Source organism: Chenopodium album, chromosome 17 (assembly GCF_948465745.1).
Source record: "Chenopodium album chromosome 17, dcCheAlbu1.1, whole genome shotgun sequence".
Lineage (NCBI taxonomy): Eukaryota > Viridiplantae > Streptophyta > Magnoliopsida > Caryophyllales > Amaranthaceae > Chenopodium > Chenopodium album.
In genome coordinates, this window is record NC_137850.1 from 45,960,163 (window position 1) to 45,969,654 (window position 9,492).

A 9,492-nucleotide genomic window follows, 5' to 3' on the forward strand; every position below is an offset into this window, starting at 1 on the left:
GGAAGCACAAACTAGGTTCATCAGAGTGTAATTATTTTGGAAGATTTTTTAACCAGTACAAAATGTAACTTATACTCGTATTAGATTAGTGAGATCTGATATAAATGCTTGTAAAGATTTGCTATGAGGGAGGCTTGAGGAGGTTACTTTCCACATTTGAAATTCTTTGTGAAACTTGTATGAATGGACCAAGAGCACAACCAAATTCTAGATAATATCGATAGTGGATACAAAAGGAATGCATTGTGATACTTCAATAACACAGCCAAAATAAAGATAATACATCACTTTACCAAACTGTTACAGTAATAGAACCACAGTACGTGCTTACAGAAATCCACAGAGGGATGCTGGGATATGTTAGGAAGTTTATCTATTGCATACACTAATGACTTAACAAAAGCTTTTATTTGTATTAAAAACTAAATCATGTATTAGAGGACAATTACTGCCCACACGAAAAAAAAGAAAAAAAGAAAGAAAAAGAAAACACGGTAACGACCTTTGTGTCTCACTCAAAACTGTTTCTTGAGGCACACAGTACTTCTCTGTGGCTCTCGGTCCTCACTGCTTAGTGTTCACCTGTAACTCACTGAAAATTTCAGATAACATAGCCATTTGAAGAAGAGAAGGCAATGTAGATCCAGAAGGTTGAGTTTTATATATTTGAGCATGCATAGGACCCTTCCTTTAGAGGGTCCTTACTTGGAACCTCCAAAGTTCTTAGGTTGTATAATGACATTTTGGTACTTAATATAATCCTTTATTTACCAACAAGGAAAGAAAAAAAAGCAAATGGAATCAAATAGTAGAAATGAAACGGGTCCAAACACAGCAATTGGAATCGAATAGAAGTGAGACGGATTCCTCAAACCAAATGGAATTACACAAAAAAAAAAAAAAAAAAAAAAAATTTTTAAAAAAAAAAAAAAAATACACCTTAAATTAAAAGGAAGTTAAATGAGTTCAAACAAAGCAAATGGAATAAAGTACAAGTGAAACGGATTCAAACAATGCAAATGCAATCAAGCGAAAATGTGATGGAGTCAAACAAAGCATTTTCAATCAAAATGAATTTAAATGGATTCAAACAAAATAAACCAAACCTCTTTAACACTAGCAGAATGAATGAGAAAATGAATTGCACTACTCTGACCTTGGTTTCAAAGGTGAACAATCCAATGATGGTGAAGACTTTAGGCCTATTGCCTGTTGCACTATGGTTTATAAGCTCATATCCAAGATCCTCATATCTCAAGTGATTTGAGAGGTTATCAATGATGCTCAAGCTGGCTTTATTCCGAAGAAGCACATAGGGGCAATATCTTACTTGCTACTGAGCTATGTTCACACGGTTCTTACGATCTTATTCTACTTAATTTAGGAGAGTTTTCCAAGTAGTTGTGTGTAAAGCAAGTGTATAAATACTCCTTGATATCAATGAGAAAAATCACGTTCACTTAAAAATTAAATCAATCTTGTTCTTTCGTTTTGTTCGTTAAAACATCCTCTCAAGTTTAGTTGTTTGTCATCAAACTTGTTAGCTTAACAATTTTAGTAGTTTGTCTCAAAGAATGTTAAGAACCTTTAAATTTTATAGCTTGTCTTAATAATTGTAAGTTAAACTACCAAATTCACACAAAAACAACTACAAACCCAAATTGTTCAATAAATCCGAACCTGTTTTATTTGTTCTTTAACGAATTCTTTCAGTTTCCTATCTTTTAATCAATAAATTGGGTTTAATCATCTAAACCTCTTGGGCTATATCATTACACATCAAGGTGGGGATGGATTTTATGTTAAACTCGCCGCATCTATTCCCACCTGCTGCCTTGCCTCATACCTATTTGAAAACACACACATATATATATATATATATGGAATAATAATTTTTGAAATTCACTTCATAAGCAAAACCTAAATCTAAGTAAAGTAATCTAATTATGGCATAGTGAATAATTTAATTAATTGAACAAGTTTTCTTGTTGCAGATTGATATGGCCAGGTCAATTGTGAAAATCGAATCCACCACATTTGGCACAAGAGTATACAAAGAAACAAACAATTAAACTAGCATTTTTATTCTCACATAACTTCAAGATTCCTAAGTTTAGCAGGCAAGGGATATGTAAAACAATGGTTGCAAATCTTTCAACATAAGGAAATGTTCAACATTCACCCTATCATCTGCTACATTATCATGTCAAAAACCTTAGTCAATGACTCAATGCTCATGCCTTATATTACACTTGTGGTTGAACCTCAACAATAATTTGTAGTTAAAAGAGATTAAATTGGTCATTGTATTTTGACAAATTTGGTCATTACTTATGCAGTAATCAATTTTTTGTAAATTAGTTAATGATATAAAAAATTGTGAATAAATAAGGGTATGAAACACCTTTTGTTAAAGTTCTATTTTTGTACACTAAACAAATTTCCAAATTATTAATGATCATCATAATGGATTATGGTAAGAATAGAATGAAACAACTAAAACCAAAAGATAAACATTTTCATATGCAAATTGTCTCATAATCAAAAGTAAAATACATTTAAAAACCATTGAAGATATGCAACTTGTATATCTAGCAAAAGGTAAAACATAACTCGAAAACCAAGGCAACATAAGAACAATAGACTGAACCTTATAGAATCCATGATTTTAGGGAGGGCAAGCGTGGGTAACATCTAGTTTAGCTCTCCTTGTCCTGGAGCACAAGTGGAACCAATAAATGAATGTATATGAGCAATCGGAGCCGTTACATAAATTTAAGAAAAGCAACTAGAATATATCTCAATCTAGTACTAGAACAAAATCTAGGCAAGGAGTTCTATAATACTAACTAATAATAGAATGAAAGTCCTAATATTTTTATAGATGTAGAAGGAAATCACTTATAAACAAGTGTGTTAATTTATATTTACATCCTCCATTTTTTATTAGTTAATACACCTATTTTGACAATATTAAATTAGATGATACATTTCCTATTTTGGCATTTCCTTCTCTCTAAATCTTTCCTACCCACATGGATCATCACCTTTTTTACTCTCTATCTCTCTCCTCTTGAAAAAATGCCTAAGAGTCCGAGTCCGTGGCAAAATGTATCATCTAAAAAAAACGGAGAAAGTATATAATTGTCATTTCTGATTTTTAAAGTAACTTTATCCCTAAAACTAACACTCCGCCACATCAATTTTCCACCAACTTTTAATTATATTAGACTCAATATCTTTGCACTTCATCCCCAACTTTCAATATAGACACAACGATTGTTAACTTTATAATTAAAAAAAAAAGAACATTACAACCAATAAAATAATGTCATGTATGCATGTATAGTCTTAAATAGAATCTTTGAAATCCAAAACTCGTCTTGATACTATATTGGATCAAACATCACAATATAATCTCATGTCAAGACTCCCACCAAGATCACCAATAAACATACCGTTATTTTATTTTATTATTACTTACCCTTTACACTCTTCCTCTTTTAGGACATACTTGAATTGGGGGTAATACATTATAGGAAAAATTGGCCGCAACAACACCAACTATGACAAAGGTGCGTGTAGCAGCACAACCTTTTAAGGGTGCGGTTTACAGCACAAACTATGTAATTGGGTGCACATATTAGCATAAATGACACTAATGAACTAAGGTTGCATGGAAAAAAGTGGAATCTTTATTATTTTATATAATTGTTTAAACATTATTTAAACATATATGATTTTCCATCATGCGTAACTAAATTAGCCTTACCTTTTTTTTTTTTTTTCATTTAAGCATTTCTTGACCTCCACCATTATATTAAGCGGATTCCTTAAAAAAAAAAAATTGTGCTATTATTTTCCTTTGTTCGCTTCTCCAATTACTATTTCTAATATTGATCTCACATGATTGACTTAGTTTCCTATCCCTTTCCACCTAGTTAAATACTAAATTGATAAATAAAATAAAAAATAAAAAATAAAATCATTTAAATACCTTTATTCTACAAGATTTCAGGATACATAGGTAACTTTCTAAATACTAATATCAAAACCCACAAAGTGATTTCAAATACTTAATTCAAAAAATAATTTTAGAGTTGGATTTTAGGATATGTCAAATTGATTTTTTTGTTTTTGATGTACAACACTTAAATTGTGGAGGTTAAGAGAGAATTAATTTAAAGGGAAAAAATTAATTATAATGGAAGAGGAAACTAAGTCAATCATCACATGAGATGTAAAAAAAGTAATTGAAGAAACAAACGATAGAAAATAATGGCGAAAACTTTTTGAAATAATTCAATTTAATGGTTATTTAATTACATGTGATGGAAAATGGAAAATTAAGTAGAATGAAATTAATCAAAAATATTTTTAAACAAAAAGGCATTAAAAATATTTAAGATTTCACTTTTAGAAGAAATCTACATTTTGCCAATGTCATTTATGTTGTTATGTGCACCCAAGTGCATAGTTTGTGATGTTGAGTGCACCCTTGAAAGGTTGTGCTGCTACACGCACCTTTGTCATAGTTGGTGTTGTTGTGGCCAATTTTTCCTACATTATATGGGGCAATAGAAGTCAAACTAGAGAGAAATGAGAGTGATTAAAAGTGGAGACAAGAAAAAAGATGATAATAAACAAAGGTGGTGATAAAAAACTTATAGAGTGACTTGGTGGTGGGAAAGGAGAGATAGAGTAGATATTACCCAAGGGGAATGGAGGGTAACTATTACCGCTTTATTCTTTTTATCACCACCTCTATCGACTTATATTTTCCTTAGTTTGACCTTTATTACTACTTAATTAATACAGGACCCCTACTCCAGGCATGGCCTTAATCATTAAATCCTTTTACCCTCTGTTTACTACATTCGTTTTCTTTTTTCTCTTTTTTCCTTTATCCTTTTTTTTTTTTTTGGTTTTGTTTTCTTCTTCCCAAGTCATGAAAATTTTCATTTATCTTTCTCTCAATAAAGCTTTCCTCAACAAATATATTGTTGTCATATCTTCACTTTCTGAGAGTGCCACAATTTATGCCTCACCATTATTAACAAATCAACACAAGCACACTATAAGAAACTGTGAATTGAATCTTCCCGCCATCTTTCTTTTTGAAAACTGTCCAAATAACATCACAAACTAACTTCAAGACTCAGCAATAACAATAATGAGAGATAATGCAGATGAAATTCAAAACATGAAAAAAGTAAGTTATCAGGTCACAAGGACCCTTACTGTCAAATTAGATGAATAAGTTTGGACCTGAGAGAAAAAGTCAATACTTTAGAATGTTTAAGAGTTTTTTGCGGGCATGTACTAAGAAAATAGGGTATTTTGTGGGGAATTACCAGGGTAAATTTTCTTTTTTTTTTTTTTTTGGGGGGGGGGGGGGAAGTACCACAATAAATTTAAGTTTTGTTTAAAGGTACCAGTAGTTCATTTTCTGGTAAAAAGGTCAACTTTCCGACTAGTTGACTACTATAGTTACCACTATTTGTCTTAATTTTGGTTCGTGTTATTCTCTAACAAAGCTTGTGAGCTTACAAAGAGTAGTTAACTAGCCAAATCGTGGTATAATTAAGACAAATCGTTGTAAGTAGAGTAGTCAACTGGCCGGGAAGTTGACTTTGTCATCGGAAAATGGCCTCTTGGTACCTTAAAACAAAACTTAAATATATCGTGGTACTTCCCCACAAAAAAAATTTACTATGGTAGTTCCCCACAAAATGCCCTATTTTCTTGGTACATCCCTGCAAAATACTCATAATAAAATAAATAATAACATGTTTCTCGCGGAATGGTTACTAAACACAGTTTATCTAACACATATTCTTGTTTAAAACAAAATATTTCAGGTAACTACGCATACACAATCCACATAATTGTAACACAATATCTAAGACATGTAAGAAATAAAGGGGCAGAGAGAGACAACTTACAAGGTAGAGCCCATAGCAGTCAATGAAGGGAAACCTATTATTGAAACAGGCAAAATTCAACTTCGTAATCAAATTTGGCAGAATATAACAACTCAACAAGCTCAGTACTCACATAGCAGAAATGCTTGTCTCCAAGGTGGCAAAAAGCATTCTGCAACCCACAAAAACAGGGGTCTCCTGGCAAAGTAAACAACTCCTCCCCCATCATCCATGGATGATTTGGTAAAATCTTCGTCTTTTTAGGTTGACAATACTTTATTCCTCTGATGCCAAGATGGTACACTGTGTCACCCATTATCAAACCTAAAGGCAGATACGGAATCATCCGCCTCATTGGAGTGCATTCTTCAGTGTCCAGATTGAACACGAGCACAATCGTACAGCGAGAGTTTGCTGGTCGACCAATCAAAGCCACTTTGCGGGTGTAGGGATAGTAAGGGTTGTCTCCAGACTCAAGACACTCTTTCAAACGAGGGGATACGCCAGTGTAGTGGTTTTTCCACGGGAGGATCCTTCAGATTCCGCCACTTGCCCGTTTCAGGATTATAGACCTCAATTAATTGTATGGATTTATAGTCTTCATCCAGGCCACTGATATTTTGGAAAGCACCCAAAACGTAAAGCTTTCCATCTGCAACAAACGTGCAAGCACGAGGCTTCCCACTCCTCATCCCGCACTCTAATGGGGTAGGATGAGTAGAAGTAGTATTTGTGATTGTAGTTGCATCAAACATATAGACATTAGAAGGATATATCTGTTCAACATTGGTACCCATATGAAGGAGCTGCCCACCCAGAAAATAAAAACGGGACCCAAGCTGCGTACACGTCATAAAATTTGGGAATTCACTGGAGGGAAACTCCAATATTGGCTTTAGCCTCTCCGCTTCTAAATCATCTTTGAAGTCGACTTCATCATTAGGCAAGTTGGTAGGGATGTCACAGTAGAAGAAGGTGTGAGCGATACGATTTAATGGACTATGAGTCATGAACAAGAACACCGTATTTGCCACCCGCCTCAATGACAACAACAATGATGAAGAACCCTCACTAAAGCTTCCAGAAGACATTCTGATCTGCACAAGAGTGGAGTAACTTTTGATGGAAAATAAAATCAGTTTTTGTTTGGCTTTAGAGATAAAACAGGGGAATGGAATAGTCATTACATTTAAAATGTTGGATTTGACCCAAATCAGCTAGATGTCTGAGTATACTAAGGCAAAAGGAATTAGATTTGGGCTATTATCGCACACATTTAGATATTACTCATATCAAGAATTTCCAAACAAAATTGCCTTTAGCTTTTTCGTCCTTCTCAATCAAATTTCAGTTAAAAGGTTATTGAGCTAGCTTCTTCATTTCTCCACATTGTTACATTATACATTCATATGAAAACTTATTTGCAATCTTCTTCTTTCATCGTGTTATGTTAACCATGGTGATACTCTTGGTTCTCATTTGCCTACCTTTTCCCTCTTTCAATATCATTATTTATTTCAATAAAATTCATTCCCACTACAGTTTTATTTAATGTTGTGACATGAATGCAAATTAGGGTTTTCAGACTTTCATGTTCCTATTACATCAGATGACAGATGATATACATCATTTATATTGCCTTACAAAAAAATAAATCAATATATACATTCTAAAATGATACGATTTCGAAAGCATAGAGTGAGTACGCCACGTAGGAAAAATATTTTTTTGAATTGATTTTAATCTTTAATTTTTCAATTCTAATTCTATCATATTTATTTTCAATCCTATAAAACTCTAAAATACACAGGTTTAGGATTGAAAGGAAAATGATAGAATTAGGTTTGAAAGTAAAAATGATAGAATTAGGATTAAAAAGATAAAAATTTAATCCTAATTCTAAATACCAGTGGCACCATCAATTATCAATCACAAGATGAAAATGTATTGGGGGTGACACAAACATTTCTCTTTGCAATAAGAGTGACACCACAAAAACATAACCATAACCAGATTAACAAGTTTAACAGATGAACCACAAAAGCTTACGGATGGTTAGACAAAGTACCAAACAATATCAGCTCAATATCATACAACCAAACAAGAATGCAAGTGTGAAGGTTGAAACAGGACAGATTGGATGGAGCAGCAGTAAAAGTAAAAATTGAAGGAGAAAGAACTGGCAGGGACATGCCCAAACAAAAAATCAAATCAAAAATCACATGTAAATTTATACCTAAAACATAAGAACTCCCAAAATTCAGATTATAAACATGACACACTTGATAAAAACTCCCAAATATCAGAAAATAAACGATCAAAACCCACAAAATCATTCATGCCCATTTCATAAAAACTCCCAAATATCAGAAAATAAACACTTTATCAAGCAATAATATGAAATAGTTAGTCGAAATTAATCAACAAAGCGACAACAATAAAAATTCTGAAATCAACGATTAAGTTTCGCTATGAATTTCGAGATGATGATTCAGTTGTGTTTCAAAAAAGTTAGGGAACTCAAGAGTAGAAAACCAAAAGCAACACAGGCAAACAAGCTTACAAACAAGGTCGGATTCGAAATTAATCTTCAATAAGATAAATTTATCAACATAGCAACAATATGATTATTATAAATAAATGATAATAATTTACAAATGAATTGAATTTCGAAATTGTGAATGATGAATCTGCTTACTTTCTTTATTTTGATGAAAACCCAACCTAATCTCTAAAGTCTAACTAGAAAATAGCAGCAAATCCAGCAATTCAACATATATAACATAAAGCAATCAAATCAATGATTCCTGAGATAAGATTAATTTATTCACCTAATATTGTCGAGCGAATTGAAGACCTCGTGCAGCGCCGCCACTTCCCGCCGTACGTCGACCGCCGAATTTCGAAACCCTAATTAGTGTTAGGGGTGACTGGTGACTCTCACTTATGAGGAACGGATCAAAGATTCAGAGACGTGTATGCCAATCTAATTTTTATATTTAAATGCTTTTTATTTATTTACCAAGTACTTCCTTCGTCCTTCTTTGTTTGCAACAAAGAGAAGGAGGTTACTTTTTTTATTTTTTTTGTCTTGTAGTGTAAAGATTTGTGGTGATTGTGGTAGTTAAGTGGAGGAGAGACAAATATATTGGCGTTCATATAATACTGGAATTTTATGCATGCGATGCGTGTGTGATATATTGTGTGTAAAAGAATTATACGAAGTACATTATCTCTTAATCTCTATTATATAATGAGAGAGAAGTTTAAGTTAATTATGCTAAGAAAACAATTGTGTTTATATGATTGAGAAATGCCTTTTATTTTTGGTTTATTGAGCGATAATTGATGTAATTTATGGTTTAATTATTTTTTTCCCACAATCTAATTTTTCCCGCATTATTATAAATGAAGTCATATTATGAAGTTGCTTGATTGAAATCATCTAATTTGATTGCTTCCATATTGACCATTAAAGAGTGAAAATAGATTAGTAAGGGTAGTAGTGTAATCTCACGTGATTATAATATATTCAATTAATTAAAATAACCTTACTCAAATAAGTAAT

The 9,492-nt window shown here is 32.5% G+C and overlaps 1 long non-coding RNA gene across 1 annotated transcript; it reads right to left on the reverse strand.

The window, feature by feature from the left end:
• Positions 1–2,491: 2,491 nt before the first annotated feature.
• On the reverse strand, positions 2,492–8,895 carry LOC145588208 (uncharacterized). Its single transcript, XR_014101558.1, has 3 exons — positions 8,756–8,895; positions 5,946–7,040; positions 2,492–2,714 (listed from the first exon to the last, which is right to left on the reverse strand). It is a non-coding gene; the product is annotated as an uncharacterized LOC145588208 (long non-coding RNA).
• Between the last annotated feature and the right edge of the window lie 597 nt (positions 8,896–9,492).